Source organism: Orbicella faveolata, unplaced genomic scaffold (assembly GCF_042242905.1).
Source record: "Orbicella faveolata isolate gen_17 unplaced genomic scaffold, um_ofav_v1 contig_3, whole genome shotgun sequence".
Taxonomy (NCBI): domain Eukaryota; kingdom Metazoa; phylum Cnidaria; class Anthozoa; order Scleractinia; family Merulinidae; genus Orbicella; species Orbicella faveolata.
The window spans coordinates 12,995,970-13,016,892 of NW_028301558.1; the positions used below are offsets into that span (position 1 = coordinate 12,995,970).

At 39.4% G+C, this 20,923-nt stretch overlaps 5 non-coding genes and 1 pseudogene across 5 annotated transcripts; 5 read left to right on the top strand and 1 right to left on the bottom strand.

The window, feature by feature from the left end:
* Positions 1–28: 28 nt before the first annotated feature.
* On the top strand, positions 29–101 carry Trnak-uuu (transfer RNA lysine (anticodon UUU)). Its single transcript has one exon. It is a non-coding gene; the product is annotated as a tRNA-Lys (tRNA).
* Positions 102–1,646: 1,545 nt separating this feature from the next.
* Trnak-uuu (transfer RNA lysine (anticodon UUU)) lies at positions 1,647–1,719 on the top strand. Its single transcript has one exon. It is a non-coding gene; the product is annotated as a tRNA-Lys (tRNA).
* Positions 1,720–3,214: 1,495 nt separating this feature from the next.
* On the top strand, positions 3,215–5,599 carry LOC149106428 (ALK tyrosine kinase receptor homolog scd-2-like; annotated as a pseudogene).
* A 4,860-nt stretch (positions 5,600–10,459) lies between these two features.
* Positions 10,460–10,532, top strand: Trnak-uuu (transfer RNA lysine (anticodon UUU)). Its single transcript has one exon. It is a non-coding gene; the product is annotated as a tRNA-Lys (tRNA).
* Positions 10,533–12,261: 1,729 nt separating this feature from the next.
* Positions 12,262–12,347, bottom strand: Trnam-cau (transfer RNA methionine (anticodon CAU)). The gene is given in 2 exon segments: positions 12,262–12,297; positions 12,311–12,347. It is a non-coding gene; the product is annotated as a tRNA-Met (tRNA).
* Positions 12,348–13,050: 703 nt separating this feature from the next.
* On the top strand, positions 13,051–13,123 carry Trnak-uuu (transfer RNA lysine (anticodon UUU)). The gene has a single exon. It is a non-coding gene; the product is annotated as a tRNA-Lys (tRNA).
* Positions 13,124–20,923: the final 7,800 nt, after the last annotated feature.

A 20,923-nucleotide genomic window follows, 5' to 3' on the forward strand; every position in this document is an offset into this window, starting at 1 on the left:
ATCATTTGTCACGTCATTTGTATGAGCCGCCCGGTTAGCTCAGTCGGTAGAGCATCAGACTTTTAATCTGAGGGTCATGGGTTCAAGTCCCATATTGGGCGACTTTATTTTTTGTCTTTGTTGAAGACACAATGCAACACAAGTGAAGCAAGTTGTATAAAATTATATCCATACAGTAAAAAAAGCACTATTTCCTATCCAGTACTTGAGATGTTAGCTTCATCCGAGTAGATCATCAACTCATAAATCCTTTACTATCGAAAAACATGCTGTTTTCTGGTACTTTGTTGATTTACTGCCCCGGGGCGCTAAACCGAATTATTGCATCCCTAGCCTCTAAAACTAATTGGTACTTACCACGATTTGGTCGACTGCTACGAAATTAACTTTGAGAAGAAGCTTTTAAAACAAGATTGCTGGAATATAAATAACCTGAATACCCATAAACTCAATCAAGAATCAAGGAGGGCTTAACGGAAAAGTCTATTTGATACTATCTCAGATTTAGACCTAATGATCGTAAAAAAAGACATTCCCTGTTTATACTTAAATTGATATAATCGAAAGAGAGAAAAGACTTCGATAAAAGGGAGAGAATTCACAAAAAACTGCCCCGTGTGAGGATCGAACTCACGACCTTCAGATTTCTAATTCAGATTATGAGACTGACGCGCTGCCTACAGCGCTAACGAGGAACTTATAGGGTTTGCTGTGAAACTTAGCATGGTCTTCATTAGCGACAAATAATAAGAACACGAACTTTGAGTGGCTATCAAGGCGAGATACTTAGCGTGGAGTTTTGAATTCAAAATACGGCTTTTACTATCGATTCTGCTAGAAAATGTGTTGGAATATACCGGTCATCTTGGCACTTACCTCTTGCTTTTGGGTGTGGTTTGCCCGTGTGTGCGAGGAGACCAGAAGACCAGTTACAATTTAGGTTGTACTTTGTTGTCAGCCAGTGATGCAGTGTCAGGGAGAGTCGTATAACCTGGAAAAAATTACAGTCACTTGATTGCAAAATACAAGGAGCAAATTAAGTCTAGTTTTAGCTATTTGTGAATTGAAATAACTTTGAACTGACCGCGCGCGTAGATAAACGTGAAGCAGTTCAATGGTTTAAAAATAGCTGGACGGTCTCCCAAAGTAAAAAGCACTATGTCCTCTGTTGTACTTGTGTTAACCTCATTATAGATCTTCCTCTCTTGCCTCATAAATTCTTTACTACCAAAAAGAAGTTGTCGTTTTCTAACACTTTGTTGATTTAGCGTCATTGGGGCTAAATCGAATTATTACGGTGCATCCCTAACATGTAAAACTAATTAGTGTTTACCATAATTTGATGGACTGCTACATAATCTTCTTTAAGTTGAAGTTTGAAAAAAAAGGATTTTTGTAATATAAATATCAAAAGCAGCATTTCTGATTTAGATTGAAATTATATATATCTATAAATGACCATAAATGAAAGTTTGTGGTTAAAAATCAAAATACATCTTAATAAAAAAAAAAAAAAGAGATGAGTATTGTTCATAACTGTTTCCAATTCTGTTATCAGCCCGTCAAACGTATCCAGGCCTCAAATACAGTAAAAAGAAGCTGAAAACCGGTAGACTCAATCAAGAATCAAGAACGAGGGCTCATTGGCCCGGTTAGCTCAGTCGGTAGAGCATCAGACTTTTAATCTGAGGGTCATGGGTTCAAGTCCCATATTGGGCGATTTTAATTTTTTGTTTTTTGTTCAAGGCACAATGCAACACAAAGTGAGACAAGGTGTATTAATAGGCTATTGACCAAGCGTGAGGTCAAGATGGCTGGATATTGTTCAAGTTCTTTTTTTGTGTGTTTATGGACCGAGACGGAGTCGAGGTCCATACGCACGCAAAAAAAGAACCAGGCCAATATCCAGCCATCTTGACCGAACAAGCTTGCATGATGAATAAAACATTTATTTTATGGCTTTCGGGGAAATTTTTCCTGCGGGACACAGCGGCTAGTCCCGAGCGGGTAAGATAGCTCCATCTTGCCAGCTCGGGTAGCCTATCACAGCGCAGGATTTAATTCATATTGTCCGCTCACGGAGCTAGCCATATAATAAAGGGTCATATCCACTCAGTAAAAATAGCGGTATGTCCTCTGTTTTACTTGAGGTATTAGCCTCATCATAGATCTTTCTCTCTTGCCTCATAAAGTCTTTACTACCTAAAACCATGCCGTTTTCTGGTATTTTGTTGATTTAGCGTCCCGGGCGCTAAATCGAATTAGTACGGTGCATCCTTAACCTCTAAAACCAATTAGTACTTACCAAGATTTGGTCGACTGTTACGAAATTAACTTTGAGAAAAAGTTTTAAGAAAAGATTTTTCGAATATAAATAACCTGAATAAAAACAGACTCAATCAAAAATCAAAGAGGGCTCAGTGGAATAGTCTATTTAATTAACAAATAAAGAAACCTAAGCCGTGTAATACACTGTGATAAAACACAACGGACGTTTGAGAACACGAGGGAAATGTAAAAAACACGAGCCGCAGGCAATGCGGCGAAAAACATAAAATACGCTTTCTCTATGTTTTATACTCTGATAAAACATGGGTTTTTGACCAATCAGAGCGTGCGCAGGGTCCTCTCTATATTATAATACTATTTGAAAATTTAGACATGATGATCGTAAAAAAAGAAATTCCCTGTTTATACTTTAACTCAGATAATCGAAAGAGAAAAAAGATTGCAATAAAATAGAGAGAATTCTCGAATGTCTGCCCCTTGTGAGGATCGAACTCACGACCTTCAAATTTTGTAATTCAGATTATGAGACTGACGCGCTGCCTACTGCGCTAACGAGGCACCTGAAAGGTTTGTCTTGAAACTTAGCATGGTCTTCATTGGCACAGTTAGTAACTGTGTTCATTGGTGACAAGTGATTAGAACCCGCACTTTGATCGGCTATCAAAGCGAGATATTTAGCGTGGAATTTTGAATTCAAAGTACGGCTTTTCAGCCTCGATTCTGCAAGGAAATGTGTTGTAATATACCGGTCTTCTTGGCACCTACCACTTGCTCGTGAGCGTGGTTTGCCCATGTTTGCGAGCAGATGCCTTTCAATTTAGGTTGTACTTTGTTGTCAGGCGGTAAATACAAGCTAATACAGTTTTAATGAAAGTCGTATAAGCTGAAAAACATTTCATTCACCTCATTACAAATTACACCCTCCTGTGCCTGCTTTATAGTTTGTTTGTTTGTTTGTTTCTTTGTTTGATATTAGGGCTGCCTCATGACTGGATGCCTCAGTGGTGGTTCTTGTTTGTTTGACGAGAAGAAAGACACGTTTTCATGTTCATGCAAACTACTGTGGACTGGAGAAGAATGTGGATTAAAAACGGGTAAGAACCTAAAACTAAAATTATTGCTGGGGCCCCTCCATATAATAATTCACCCATGTAGGTAGATTCAAAAGAGTTGTGTTTCAGTTTCTTTTTTGTTTTCGCAAACGCGCGCCGTGTTCAACTTGAGCTTCACTGAGACACGAGCCGAAGAAACGCATTGTGTCACACGGGTAGGAATGGCCGCAAAATGCAGAAATGGCAGTAACTCTCAAATTAACGAAGTACTTGGGGCTCTAGTGCTATAAGCACGGTCATTCCGTTAAAAATTTACACCATTTCAGCGACCTTTTTTAAATGAAAATACTCGAATAAAGGAATTTAACTAGGCCAAGGTGCATTTGACGATTATTTCTGTTTGAATTGTAGACGAAAGGTTGTCGCTTTGTCAATGAATGGCTAAAAACCTCATAACGCGGGTCATTACAGATTTAACAAAAAGTTTTTATTTTCCTAATGGTGTTTTATCTGAGGACAAGTATTGATTTAATAACGCAAATCAATAACAACACAGTTGATTAAAAATTTAGCATGGTTCCATTTCCGCCACTTGGTAATTAGCTGTGAAAACAAGACCAGTTTTCTCAATAAAGAGCATTTATTTTTCATCAATAAAGCGAAACCGTTGAAGTGAAACACTTAGCTATTGATCAACTTGAAGTTGATAAAGGTGAATTTGTCGCAGTAGTGAGTTTGTGAGATTTTTGGGATCTGCGAGGTTATACAATAATCCATACACACGCGCCATTTTGTTTTTCAGAACTTGAGTTTTACTTCACTACGCTTAACTCTACTGGCAAGGAAGGTCCAACTTCAAATGCAGAGTACAAAGGCTCCTCCCTTGAAATATAAACGTGACAAATGGTCTGCAAGAGTGGAGTGTACCCTTAACTGGCTACTACTACGTTGACATGTGCGGTGCCGCAGGCGGTGGATCATACGGGGGTAAAGGGGTGAGGATAAACGGTGCATTCCATGTTAAGGAGGGAACCAAACTTATTGTGTTGGTGGGCCAGCGAGGTGCTGAACGTCCTCCGCAATACAGAAGTGGTGGCGATGGGGGATCATTTGTGTTTTTTCCTTCCAACACTAGCCCCCTCAGTATTGCTGGCGGAAGTGGAGGGGAGCAATATAAGAGACGGCGGACCAGAACAAGCGAGTGAAGCTAAAGGATTGATGCTTGGCACCGTTGGACAGTGCGGCCGGTTGACTTGTGTTGAACCATGAGTTTGGTGGGAATTAGTTGAAGGATACAGTGGCGCAGGATTCAGTGGTGATGGTGAATGCTTCAATCACAGCCAGGCAATCATGCAGTGCAAGGAATCGGCAGCGCAATCATTTCTAAAGGGTGGAAGAGGCGGATCTCAAGATTATCGTGACTGTTGCGATGGCGGGTTTGGTGGAGGTGGAGCATCATCTATTTATGTCCCAGGGGAAGGGGGGAGGTACTCTGGTAGAAGTGTTAACGGAAGCTTTGCAGATACCGTAAATCCTCGAATTAGCGCTCGGGGCCCTTATTTCAAATTTAGGAGAAGACGGGGGGCGCTTAATCGAAGGGGGGGGGCGCTTGTTTATTTTTTTCCAAATCGTGACCTGACATGATCATTTTTTTTAATAAATCATTTGCGCGTAAACAAAAACATAAGCTTTTTATCGACATAAAAACCTAATCCTAAACTTTAAATCGCGGCACCGTTACTACTTGTACTTTTTTCCAAACTTTACGTGTTCATAAACTGAAACAATGCACAAATCTGATACCACACGACGAAACCCGTATACATCCTTTGCTGCCTCATTACTCGTCCACAAAATGGGGGGAGCGGAGGGGGGCGGTTATTCGAGGAGGGGGGGCGGTTATTTTAAATTTTGGCCGATAGGAGGGGCGCTTATTTGAAGGGGGCGCTAATTCGAGAGGGGGGGCGCTAATTCGAGGATTTACGGTATCTTCATGTCCGGTGGTGGCGGTTCGTTTGTTCCCACTAAAACGTGAAATGCGGAGACAGGAGCATGCGACAAAGGGGATGGTTACGTCACATTTCGCTTCTTGGGTTATAACAGGCCTTGAACCTTTCATAGACTTTCATGAATTTAGAATGGAAACATAAATACATGTAGTGACAGAATAACAAAGACAATGATGATCAAAGATTGAGAACAGAACTTGTAACTTATAGAAGTTAAATGAGTGTCAGTTAAATATATTATAAAATTCAGCTCTTTAAGGTTTTTATTATCACTAGAATAAAAGCTATATATAATGCAGTTAAGTCTCTATAACAATCACCCTTGAGCAGGATAAACTGATCGTGTCGATAAGAGTAAATTGAATGCTTATCGATGTATAGTCGCGACTTAAACCCTGGCATTTAAAACTAATGAAAGAGCAAACAGATGGATAACGCAGTTTTAGTTTAATCTCAAGCTCAAAATTTCTCATGCTTGTCCAATCCTGCCTTCTCTTCAAAACAAGAACCTGAAATGACCAAAATTCTGCATTTTCTAGAGAACGTGTGCCACGACGGTTGCATTGATTACAAATGAATCAATGAGAAATGAAATGATATGCAGGACAGCTCCGTTAAGATCGATGCATAATAATCTTGACGCGAATCGAAAATCAAAATCGTAAAATATACTAAATTCAATATTTACTAGGCATACAGTCCTTGGCGTCGCCGACGGCATTGCTTAAGCTCCCATTTACATGGGAGGTCAGTCTCTCATCCTAAGAGGCTGCTTGTGTGGTTTGCTCATGTTCATCCCAAGAACGATCGATCGCAGATGAGAGTATCGTAAAATGCCGTAAACAATAATTGCGGCTCCTCGTCAAGGTTCTTTTATAACTCAGCTATAAAGTCGTCAAGCGTTTCGGTACTGAAGTGTGTCCCTCCTGCTGGAACTATCTCGTTTACGTTACTTCGCCGATCAGTACCTTTTCATCTTTATACCAATAACTACACGCCAATCGTTTACATCTTCTTCTTCATGATCAGTACAGCTGAAGGTTTTGAACACTTAAAGGCCATCGTCATCAATCGCGTGCTTGATTATTCGATGGGTTCATGCTCGGGGCTTTTCCTCTCCAAACCAAGTAGTAATTACATTACTTTTTCCATAGCTTCCAATTCTCGCGGACCTCGCTACTTGATTGACCTCAGATCAAATCTAAATGTTGCAGTGACAATGATATCTGGAGGAATAACATTGTAGATTGCGTTGCTTTCGGCGGCGAGGCGCCGGAGGTTTTTTTCGCGGCATTCGCAGACGGTATACGTTGTCGACGAATTTGAACTACCCTTTCGCTGCAACATGTAATATTAGATCGCAGAAAGAACCTTACAATGAACCATGCCAATCAAGGCTTAATCCGACTACTGTAACTCAAGATAAAAATGGTGAACGCGTATATTATATTACTTTATAGCATAAATTATATAGTCGTTACAGAACATAAGCGTGCATATAAAGAATGTTTGGCAAATTAACATATTAAAACGTTACAAGGTTTGTCCGCCATTTTGAATAATCAAATCAAGCCAGTGTCAGAAACTCGTCTGTCCGGTTTGACCGTGACGTAAGTGTTTTCTCATTGGCTCACATCCAAGTCTTTTGTTGTTTCGCTTTATAAGTGCGACACCACCCGGATGGTTGGGCGGCCAATTAATTCCACCGCAATGTACATATCTTTCCTTATCTCACTTAATCTCTCTTAAAACAATACCTCCTGCATAGATAGTCAAGTATTCTACTTCAACGCCCCCCCCCCCCACCAAATATAAGTAATATAATCAACTATTCTATCTCAACCCCCCCAATATCCCCTCCATGCCTGCATTTCATTATTCCCCCTCATAAACCTACACAGCCTACATCTCGTTTATCCCCCACATATACCTACACATCCTACATTTTATTAATCTCCCACATATACCTACGCCTACTTACATCTCATTTATCCCCCACATATACCTACACAGCGTACATCTAATTAATCTCCCATATATACCTCCACATCCTACAACTCATTTATCCCCCACATGTACCTACACATTTTACATCTCATTAAACCCCCACATATACCTACACATCCTACATCTCATTAATCCCCCACATATACCTACACATCCTACAACTCATTTATCCCCCACATATACCTACACATCTTACATCTCGTTAAACCCCCACATATACCTACACATCCTACATCTCATTAATCCCTTACATATACCCACACATCCCACATCTCATTAATCCCCGACATAATCCTATACAGCCTACATCTTATTGATCCCCAACATATATCTACACATCCTACATCTCATTAAACCCCCACATATACCTACACAGCCTACATCTCATTAATCCCCCACATATACCTACACATCCTGCATCTCATTAATCCCCCACATATACCTACACAGCCTACATCTAATCAATCTTCCACATATACCTACACATCCTACATCTTATTTATCCCCCATATATATCTACCCATCCTACATATCATTAATCCCCCCATATTCCTAAAGAGCCTACATTTCGCTAATTCCCCACATATACCTTCACATCCTACATCTCATTAATCCCCCACATATACCTACACAGCCTACATCTCGTTAATCCCCCACATATACCTACACATCCTGCATCTCATTAATCCCCCACATATACCTACACACCCTACATCTCATTTATCTCCCACATATACTACACAGCCTACAGCTAATTAATCCCCCACATATACCTACACAGCCTACATCTCATTAATTCCCCACATATACAGTGTGCGTCGCTTCTGGAGTCATTTCAGGTTGTTAAGATTATTTGGAACACGTAAATTGAAATATTTTTCGAATTATAGTAAACGTCATGTCATAGATCTTATTTCAAAATGGCTGCCAGTGACTGTTATCAGGTCAAGTTTCCTCAACACCCCTTGAACCCCTCATGGTGTAATATCAAAAGGAAATAAAATAATACAATACTCTAAGAAACTTCGGTATTTTGGAATAAAGATGGCAAAGTGTTGATCCATTTCAGTTCATGTTAAAAGAGATTTACATGTGGAAAAGAAAATTACTCTGCCCCCCCTCCCCCGGGCGGGGGGCACTGCCATATATATGGGCTATATAGGTATGTGCCGCTGTGAAGGGTATGGTTTTCAAGTAGTTTACTCTAGAACAGGGCATATAAATCAGAGCGTTTGGGTCTAGAATAGGGTATCATTCTTCACAAAACTGACTAGCTGGTTGAAGATTTTATCTAGACTAAGGAAACCAGGAATTGCCACTCAAAAATAGAAAAAAATCAAATCGGGAAGTTCAAATTTACGCAAATCAGCCTCAACAGTGTCGATAGATGGGGGGATTTGGGGAGTTTACACTAGTATATGGTAGCAAAATTCAGCTAAACTAGCTCTGGTATAGGCTAAGGGTTCCAGGGTGCCAGCGGCACATCCCCACCCAGAAATTCCGAAAGTACCCCTCCCCCGGCTCTGGCCTACCTAGCTTGGTTTACATGTTTTTAATATACTTTCTTTTATTCTTTACCTGTAATTTCTAATCAGGTAGAACTAAAGCTATAAAATTCAAGGGACAATGTCATGAATTGCGCATGTGCGACCTTTCGATCGAATGTTGAAAAGTTCAGGGAACTTATTCGCTTCAGTCGAGCGGCGGGCACTCCGGAAATGAGTGTCCGGCCTTGTCTTTATTTTAGCAGTGGAAACCCACCTTGCGAAACCCACACAACGGAAACTCACTGAAATCGCGTTAGATCGGCCTGAAGAGCTGGCAAACAACCAAGAATACAACACAGCAACAGGGTAAGTAGATTTTATTCACAAAATATAAAGAAAAATTAGTTTTAAAGCAAAACCGTTCCGTTCCCATACGAGCCTTTGTAAATTCAAACCGTTGTAACACAACACCTAGCCTCCATATAATGCAAGGCGAGAGTCACGTTTCGCGTATTCAAACTCGGTCGTTATGTATATATACGTAATAGTATATGTCGGCCTTATATGTCACGTCGCGCTGAACGTTCGCATAAAAGTACCAAAAAAAGATAAAATGTGAACTCCTCGCATTATGAACTTGGGCCGTCTGTGAGTTGTGAAGTTGAATGATACATGGCTCGTGTTGCAAGACCAATCTTGGGAACATTTCCTGAAATGCTTGAAACCCTTCGGCATGCCTGCAGCCTCTACAGAAAAAGGTTTCAATAAAAGGGAGAAAAATCTCAAAAGTGTGCCCCGTGTGAGGATCGAACTCACGACCTTCAGATTTCTAAATCAGATTATGAGACTGACGCGCTGCCTACCGCGCTAACGAGGCAACTGATGGATTTTCTCTGAAACTTAGCAAGGTCTTCATTAGCGACAAGTAATTAGAACTCGCACTTTGATTGGCTATCAAAGTGAGATAATATTGAATTCAAAGTAAGGCTTTTTAACCTCGATTCTTCAGGGAAATGTGTTGTAATATGCTGGTCATCTTGGCACTTACCTCTTGCTCTTGGGCGCGGTTTGCCCGTGTGTGCGAGAAGATGACTTATAATTTAGATTGTACTTTGTTGTCAGCCAGTGATACAGTTTCAGTGAGAGTCATATAACCTGAAAAACATTCCAGTCACTCCATTACAAATTACACGGACCAAATTGAGTCTAGCTTTTGCTTATTGTCAATTGAAATGACTTTGAACTGACCGCGCGTGCAGATAATGTAAAGGTTTTCAGTTACCTGACGAATTTTCTTTGCCAGCCGCAGCGACTCTCAAAGCCACTTCAGAGATGCACAGCTGCAACACGATCTTTGCAATCATACATCAATTCATTTTATGTCGGTTTGGATTTATAACTTTTTCTGACGAAACTACATCTGATAAGCCAGAGATCAAAACGGTGGAATGTTATGGAGCTAAAGCGGAGGAATTAAGGAAAGGCCTATTGCAATTCTCGGTATGATCACTATTAGAGGTCCACAACTGATAAGGGTTTCCGTGTCAAGGTAATATCAATAATGTGAACCGCATCAAACAAGGTTCAATCAGTTGTCTCGTCATTTGTATGAGCCGCCCGGTTAGCTCAGTCGGTAGAGCATCAGACTTTTAATCTGAGGGTCAGGGGTTCAAGTCCCATATTGGGCGATTTTATTTTTTGTCTTTGTTCACGACACAATGCAACACAAAGTGAAGCAAGTTGTATAAAATTATATCCATACAGTAAAAAAAGCACTATTTCCTATGCAGTACTTGAGATGTTAGCTTCATCCGAGTAGATCATCCACTCATAAATCCTTTACTATCGAAAAACATGCTGTTTTCTAGTACTTTGTTGATTTACTGCCCCGGGCGCTAAACCGAATTATTGCATCCCTAGCCTCTAAAACTAATTGGTACTTACCACGATTTGGTCGACTGTTACGAAATTAACTTTGAGAAGAAGCTTTTAAAACAAGAGTAGTGGAATATAAATAACCTGAATATCATTAAACTCAATCAAGAATCAAGGAGGACTCAACAAAAAAGTCTATTTGATACTATCTCAGATTTAGACCTAATGATCGTATAAAAAGACATTCCCTGTTTATACTTTAATTGATATAATCGAAAGAGAGAAAAGACTTCGATAAAAGGGAGAGAATTCACAAAAAACTGCCCCGTGTGAGGATCGAACTCACGACCTTCAGATTTCTAATTCAGATTATGAGACTGACGCGCTGCCTACAGCGCTAACGAGGAACTTATAGGGTTTGCTGTGAAACTTAGCATGGTCTTCATTAGCGACAAATAATAAGAACACGAACTTTGAGTGGCTATCAAGGCGAGATACTTAGCGTGGAGTTTTGAATTCAAAATACGGCTTTTACTATCGATTCTGCTAGAAAATGTGTTGAAATATACCGGTCATCTTGCCACTTACCTCTTGCTTTTGGGTGTGGTTTGCCCGTGTGTGCGAGGAGACCAGAAGACAGGTTACAATTTAGGTTGTACTTTGTTGTCAGCCAGTGATGCAGTTTTAGGGAGAGTCGTATAACCTGGAAAAAATTACAGTCACTTGATTGCAAAATACAAGGAGCAAATTAAGTCTAGTTTTAGCTATTTGTGGATTGAAATAACTTTGAACTGACCGCGCGCGTAGATAAACGTGAAGCAGTTCAATGGTTTAAAAATAGCCGGAGGGTCTCCCAAAGTAAAAAGCACTATGTCCTCTGTTGTACTTGTGTTAACCTCATTACAGATCTTCCTCTCTTGCCTCATAAATTCTTTACTACCAAAAAGAAGTTGTCGTTTTCTAACACTTTGTTGATTTAGCGCCATTGGGGCTAAATCGAATTATTACGGTGCATCCTTAGCCTGTAAAACTAATTAGTGTTTACCATAATTTGATGGACTGCTACATAATCTTCTTTAAGTTGAAGTTTGAAAAAAAGGGATTTTTGTAATATAAATATCAAAATTAAAGCAGCATTTCTGATTTAGATTGAAATTATGTATATCTATAAATGACCATAAATGAAAGTTTGTGGTTAAAAATCAAAATACATCTTAATAAAAAAAAAAAGAGAGAGAGATGAGTATTGTTCATAACTGTTTCCAATTCTGTTATCAGCCCGTCAAACGTATCCAGGCCTAAAATACAGTGAAAAGAAGCTGAATACCGATAGACTCAATCAAGAATCAAGAAGAAGGGCTCATTGGCAAAGTCCATTTGATGCCATTTAAAAATTAAGGCGTAATGATCGATTGAAAGATATTTCTTATTTTAAAATTAAGACATAATGATCGCAGAAAAGATATTCCCTGTTTATACTTTAATTGAGATAATCGAAAAAGAAAAAATATTGCGATAAAATGGAGAGAATTCTCAAAAGTGTGCCCCGTGTGAGGATCGAACTCACGACCTTCAGATTTCTAAATCAGATTATGAGACTGACGCGCTGCCTACTGCGCTAACGAGGCACCTGCTTAGTTTGTTCTGAAAATTAGCATCAAGTAATTAGAACACGCACCTTGAGTGGCTATCAAGGTGAGATATTTAGCGTGTAATATTGAATTCAAAGTAAGGCTTTTTACCCTCGATTCAGCAGCGAAATGTGTTGTAATATACCGGTCATCTTGGCACTTACCTCTTGCTCTTGGGGGTGGTTTGCCCATGTGTGGGAGGAGATGACTTACAATTTAGGTTGTACTTTGTTGTCACGGCCGGTGATGCAGTTTCAGTGAGAGTCGTTTAACTTGGAATACATTTCAGTCATTCCAAATTACAGGGAGTACATTGAGTCTAGTTTTTGATAATTGTCAATTGAAATGACTTTGAAATGACCGCGCGTGAAGAAAATGCAAAGGAGGAATTTTCTTTGCCAGGGGCTGTCAAAGCCACTTTAGGGATGCGCAGCTACGTGACCTTTGCAAACATACATCAGTTCATTTTATGTCGGTTTCGATTTATAAGTTCTACTTAAAAAAACTTCAGCTGATAAGCCAGAGCTCAAAACGGTGCAATGTTATGGAGCCAAAGAGGAATGGAGGCCAACTGCAATTCTCGATATGACCAGAATTAGAGGTCCACAACTGATACGGTTTTTAGAGTCACGATAATATCAATAATGTGCACTGGTATCACGACAAAGTTCCATCATTTGTCACGTCATTTCTATGAGCCGCCCGGTTAGCTCAGTCGGTAGAGCATCAGACTTTTAATCTGAGGGTCATGGGTTCAAGTCCCATATTGGGCGATTTTATTGTCTATCTTTTTGTTCAAGACATAAAGGAACACAAAGTGAGGACAGGTGTAAAAGGTCATATCCACTCAGTCAAAAAATGCACTATGTCGTGTGCAGTACTTGAGATGTCAGCCTCATCATAGATCTTCCTCTCTTGCCCCATAAATCCATTACTACCAAAAAACATTCCTTTTTCTAGTGCTTTGTTGATTTAGTGCCCCGGGTGCTAAATCGAATATTACGGTGCATCCCTAGGCTGTAAAACTAATTAGTACTTACCAAGATTTGGTCGACTGTTACGAAATTAAGAAGAAAATTGAGAAGAAGTTTAAAAAAGGATTGTTGGAATATAAATAAGTTCTTTGAAATTGATTTTGTGAGAAAACTTAACGCTATAAGCGAACGACGTTTCGACTGTTGAAACGGTCGTTTTCAAGTTCCGTAGAAAAATAAAATGACATGCATAAATATATGGTTAAAAAAGCTAAAATATGTATATGGAACAATAGGCGATAAAAGTTAAAAAAGCTTAATGCGAATGGTATGCATAGTTGTAAAAAATATAAATTTGTAATTATAAGCCAAAAAAGTGAAGAGAATTTAAAAAGCGTTGAAACCAAAAACCTGAACAAATACTTTCGCGCGGAGCGAATCACATTGTTTGTTGAGTTTCGACTTTAACATTCTAATGAAAAGCACTTCAAAAATGAGACAGTCAAGCTTGCTTTGGCACTTAAAGGTTAAAAATCAAAATACATTTTAATAAAAAAAGAGATGAGAATTGTTCATAATTGTTTCCAACTCTGTTATCAGTTCGTCAAACTTATCCAGACCTCAAATACAGTGAGAAGAACCTGAATACCGGTAGACTCAATCAAGAATCAAAAAGGAGGGCTAAATGGAAAAGTCCATATGATGCCATTTAAAAATTAAGACCTAATGATCGGTTGAAAGATATTTCTTGTTTCCTTTGATTGAGATATATAATCTAGAGAGAAAAAAGATTTCGATAAAAAGGAGGAAGTTCTCTAGTGTGCCCCGTGTGAGGATTGAACTCACTACATTCAGATTTCTAATTCAGATTATGAGACTGACGCGCTGCCTACTGCGCTAACGAGGCACCTGCTTGGTTTGCTCTGAAACTTAGCAAGGTCTTCATTAGCGACAAGTAATTAGAACTCGCACGTTGATTGGTTATCAAAGCGAGATTTTTAGCGTGGAATTTTGAATTTAAAGTGAAGCTTAAATCCTTCATAATTATGACACAAGTTTCCCTAGAATGACCGAACAGATAAACATTTAATACCGCAGCCCAAAATTAAATTACCGAGCTTTAAAAGGAGTCCAGACAGCCTAAAACATTCTTAGATCCTTGATGTAAGCAACTGAGTAATAGAAAGACAAATTTTTCTCTTCTTCTGAACTTTACTCGTTGAATTTCGCAAGTTAAGTTCCTGCTCTTACATAAATTGTTTACATAAGAATTAACCGACAGAGTTGCTGTTGGTAGGTATTTTCCTTTAGTTGCTTTTGTGACCGTGACATTACCTTTTAAAATGTTTCAAAATCGAATGAAGCAAAATGTTACGTGCACTGTTTTAAGTACAAATATAAAACCTCACGTTTGCGGCAGTTGTCACTTTCATTTTGACAGCAGAGAGATTCATGTTCAAAAGAAAAACCCGAAACCAATTTCTTGTAGAAAATTAGCACTCTCATTTCCTCAAACAAAACTGCGTTAAATTGAAGAGGCATGCATTGAATTATCTCTCTCTCATCGAAATATTTGCTCTTTCTCGTTTATTTTTATTAAAGAAAACAAGTTATAATCTCGTTTAACTATCTCCTGCATCTCATTACTCCCCACATATACCTACACATCCTGCATCTCATTAATCCCCCACATATACCTACACATACAACATCTCATTAATCCCCAACATATGCCAACACAGCTTACATCTCATTAATCCCCCACATATACCTACACAGCTTACATCTCATTAATCCCCCACATATACCAACACAGCTTACATCTCATTAATCCCCCACATATACCAACACAGCCTACATCTCATTAATCCCCCACATATACCTACACATCCTGCATCTCATTAATCCCCCATATATACCTACACATCCAACTTCTCATTAATCCCCAACATATAGCTACACAGCTTACATCTCATTAATCCCCCACATATACCAACACAGCTTACATCTCATTAATCCCCCACATATACCTACACAGCTTACATCTCATTAATCCCCCACATATACCTACACATCCAACATCTCATTAATCCCCAACATATACCAACACAGCTTACATCTCATTAATCCCCCACATATACCAACACAGCCTACATCTCATTAATCCCCCACATATACCTACACAGCTTACATCTCATTAATCCCCAACATATACCAACACAGCTTACATCTCATTAATCCCCCACATATACCTACACATCCAACATCTCATTAATCCCACACATATACCGACACAGCCTACATCTCATTAATCCCCAACATAAACCAACACAGCTTATATCTCATTAATCCCCCACATATACCTACACATCCAACATCTCATTAATCCCCCACATATACCCACACAGCCTACATCTCATTAATCCCCCACATATACCAACACAGCTTACATCTCATTAATCCCCCACCTATACCTACACAGCTTACATCTCATTAATCCCCCACATATACCTACACATCCAACATCTCATTAATCCCCAACATATACCAACACAGCTTACATCTCATTAATCCCCCACATATACCTACACAGCTTACATCTCATTAATCCCCCACATATACCTACACAGCTTACATCTCATTAATCCCCCACATATACCTACACAGCTTACATCTCATTAATGCCCCAGATATACCTACACAGCTTACATCTCATTAATCTCCCACATATACCTACATATCCAACATCTCATTAATCCCCAACATATACCAACACAGCTTACATCTCATTAATCCCCCATATATACCAACAAATCCTACATCTCATTAATCCCCCACATATACCTACAAAGCTTACATCTCTTTAATCCCCCACACATACCCACACAGCCTACATCTCATTAATCCCCCACATAAACCTACACATCCAACATCTCATTAATCCCCCACGTATACCCACACAGCCTACATCTCATTAATCCCCCACATATACCAACACAGCATACATCTCATTAATCCCCCGCATATACCTACACATCCTGCATCTCATTAAACCCCACATATACCTACACAGCTTACATCTCATTAATCCCCAACATATACCAACACAGCTTACATCTCATTAATCTCCCACATATACCTACACATCCAACATCTCATTAATCCCCCACATATACCCACACAGCCTACATCTCATTAATCCCCAACATAAACCAACACAGCTTACATCTCATTAATCCCCCACATATACCTACACATCCAACATCTCATTAATCCCCCACATATACCCACACAGCCTACATCACATTAATCCCCCACATATACCAACAGAGCTTACATCTCATTAATCCCCCACATATACCTACACAGCTTACATCTCATTAATCCCCAACATATAGCTACACAGCTTACATATCATTAATCCCCCACATATACCAACACAGCTTACATCTCATTAATCCCCCACATATACCTACACAGCTTACATCTCATTAATCCCCCACATATACCTATATAGCTTACATCTCATTAATCCCCACATATACCCACACAGCCTACATCTCATTAATCCCTAACATAAACCAACACAGCTTACATCTCATTAATCCCCAACATATACCTACACATCCAATATCTCATTAATCCCCCACATATACCCACACAGCCTACATCTCATTAATCCCCCACATATACCTACACAGCTTACATCTCATTAATCCCCCACATATACCTACACATCCAACATCTCATTAATCCCCAACATATACCAACACAGGTTACATCTCATTAATCCCCCACATATACCTACACAGCTTACATCTCATTAATCCCCCACATATACCTACAAAGCTTACATCTCATTAATCCGCACTTATACCCACACAGCCTACATCTCATTAATCCCCCACATAAACCTACACATCCAACATCTCATTAATCCCCCACATATACCCACACAGCCTATATCTCATTAATCCCCCACATCTACCAACACAGCATACATCTCATTAATCCCCCACATATACCTACACATCCAACATCTCATTAATCCCCCACATATACCTACACAGCTTACATCTCATTAATCCCCCACATATACGTACACATCCAACAAATCATTAATCCCCAACATATACCAACACAGCTTACATCTCATTAATCCCCCACATATACCTACACAGCTTACATCTCATTAATCCCCCACATATACCTATATAGCTTACATCTCATTAATCCCCACATATACCCACACAGCCTACATCTCATTAATCCCCAACATAAACCAACACAGCTTACATCTCATTAATCCCCAACATATACCTACACATCCAACATCTCATTAATCCCCCACATATACCCACACAGCCTACATCTCATTAATCCCCCACATATACCTACACAGCTTACATCTCATTAATCCCCCACATATACGTACACATCCAACATCTCATTAATCCCCAACATATACCAACACAGGTTACATCTCATTAATCCCCCACATATACCTACACAGCTTACATCTCATTAATCCCCCACATATACCTACAAAGCTTACATCTCATTAATCCCCACTTATACCCACACAGCCTACATCTCATTAATCCCCCACATAAACCTACACATCCAACATCTCATTAATCCCCCACATATACCCACAGAGCCTATATCTCATTAATCCCCCACATCTACCAACACAGCATACATCTCATTAATCCCCCACATATACCTACACATCCAACATCTCATTAATCCCCCACATATACCTACACATCCAACATCTCATTAATCCCCCACATATACCTACACATCCAGCATCTCATTAATCCCCAACATATAGCAACACAGCTTACATCTCATTATTCCCCCACATATACCTACACAGCTTACTTCTCATTAATCCCCCACATATACCTACGTAGCTTACGTCTCATTAATGCCCCAGATATACCAACACAGCTTACATCTCATTAATCCCCCACATATACCTACACAGCTTACATCTCATTAATCTCCAACATATACCAACACAGCTTACATCTCATTAATCCCCCACATATACCTACACATCCAACATCTCATTAATCCCCCACATATACCCACACAGCCTACATCTAATTAATCCCCATCATAAACCAACACAGCTTACATCTCATTAATCCCCCACATATACCTACACAGCTTACATCTCATTAATCCCCAACATATACCAACACAGCTTACATCTCATTAATCCCCCACATATACCTACACATCCAACATCTCATTAATCCCCGACATATACCCACACAGCCTACATCTCATTAATCCCCGACATAAACCTACACATCCAACATCTCATTAATCCCCCACATATACCCACACAGTCTAGATCTCATTAATCCCCCACATATACCAACACAGCATACATCTCATTAATCCCCCACATATACCTACACATCCAACATCTCATTAATCCCCCACATATACCTACACAGCTTACATCTCATTAATCCCCAACATATACCAACACAGTTTACATCTCATTAATCCCCCACATATACCTACACATCCATCATCTCATTAATCCCCCACATATACCACCTACACAGCCTACATCTCATTAATCCCCAACATATACCAACAAAGCTTACATCTCATTAATCCCCCACATATACCTACACATCCAAGATCTCATTAATCCCCCAAATATACCTACACATCCTGCATCTCATTAATCCCCCACATATACCTACACATCCAACTTCTCATTAATCCCCAACATATAGCTACACAGCTTACATCTCATTAATCTCCCACATATACCAACAAAGCTTACATCTCATTAATCCCCCACATATACCTACACCGCTTACATCTCATTAATCTGCCACATATACCTACACATCCAACATCTCATTAGTCCCCAACATATACCAACACCGCTTACATCTCATTAATCCCCCATATATACCAACACAGCTTAGATCTCATTAATCCCCCACATATACCTACAAAGCTTACATCTCATTAATCCCCCACATATACCTACACATCCAACATCTCATTAATCCCCAACATATACCAACACAGCTTACATCTCATTAATCCCCCACATATACCAACACAGCCTACATCTCATTAATCCCCCACATATACCTACGCAGCTTTTATCTCATTAATCCCTTACATATACCCACACAGCCTACATCTCATTAATCCCCCACATATACCAACACAGCATACATCTCATTAATCCCCCACATATACCTACACATCCAACATCTCATTAATCCCCCACATATACCTACACAGGTTACATCTCATTAATCCCCAACTTATACCAACACAGCTTACATCTCATTAATCCCCCACATATACCTACACATCCAACATCTCATAAACCCCACACATATACCCACACAGCCTACATCTCATTAATCCCCAACATAAACCAACACAGCTTACATCTCATTAATCCCCCACATATACCTACACATCCAACATCTCATTAATCCCCCACATATACCAACACAGCCTACATCTCATTAATCCCCCACATATACCTACACATCCTGCATCTCATTAATCCCCCACATATTCCTACACATGCAACATCTCATTAGTCCCCAACATATACCAACACACCTTACATCTCATTAATCCCCCACATATACCTACACAGCTTACATCTCATTAATCCCCCACATATACCCACACAGCCTACATCTCATTAATCCCCCACATAAACCTACACATCCAACATCTCATTAATCCCCCACATATACCCACACAGTCTATATCTCATTAATCCCCCACATATACCAACACAGCATACATCTCATTAATCCCCCACATATACCTACACATCCAACATCTCATTAATCCCCCACATATACCTACACAGCTTACATCTCATTAATCCCCCACACATACCTACACATCCAACATCTCATTAATCTGCCACATATACCTACACAGCTTACATCTGATTAATCTGCCACATATACCTACACATCCTACATTTCATTAATCACCCACATATACCTACACATCCTACATATCATTAATAACCTACGTATACCTACACATCCTACATCTCAGTAATCCCCCACATATACCTATATACCTTACATCTCGTTAATCCCTATATATGCGTACAGATATGCCGACACATCCTAAATCTCATTAATTCCCCAAATATACGTCTCCTCGCAGCCCACGCTCAAGAGCAAGAATGGAGTCCCAAGATGACCGGTATATTCCACCACATTTCCTAGAAGAGTAGAAGGGTATAAAAGCCTTCCTTTGAATTCGAAATTCCATGCTAAATATCTTGCTTTCATCAGATATCCAATCAAAGTGCGAGTTCTAATTACTTGTCGCTAATGAAGACCATTCTAAGTTTCAGCGCGTCAGTCTTATAATCTAATTTAGAAATCTGAAAGTTGTGAGTTCGATCCTCACACGGGGCAGACTTTTGATTTTTTCCTAAATAAGGGAAACAAAGAATATTTTTTAAACGATCATTATGTCTTAATTTTGAAATGGTATTAAATAGACTTTTCTAATTCTTGATTGAGTCTACTGGTATTCAGGTTATTTATATTCCAGCAATCTTGT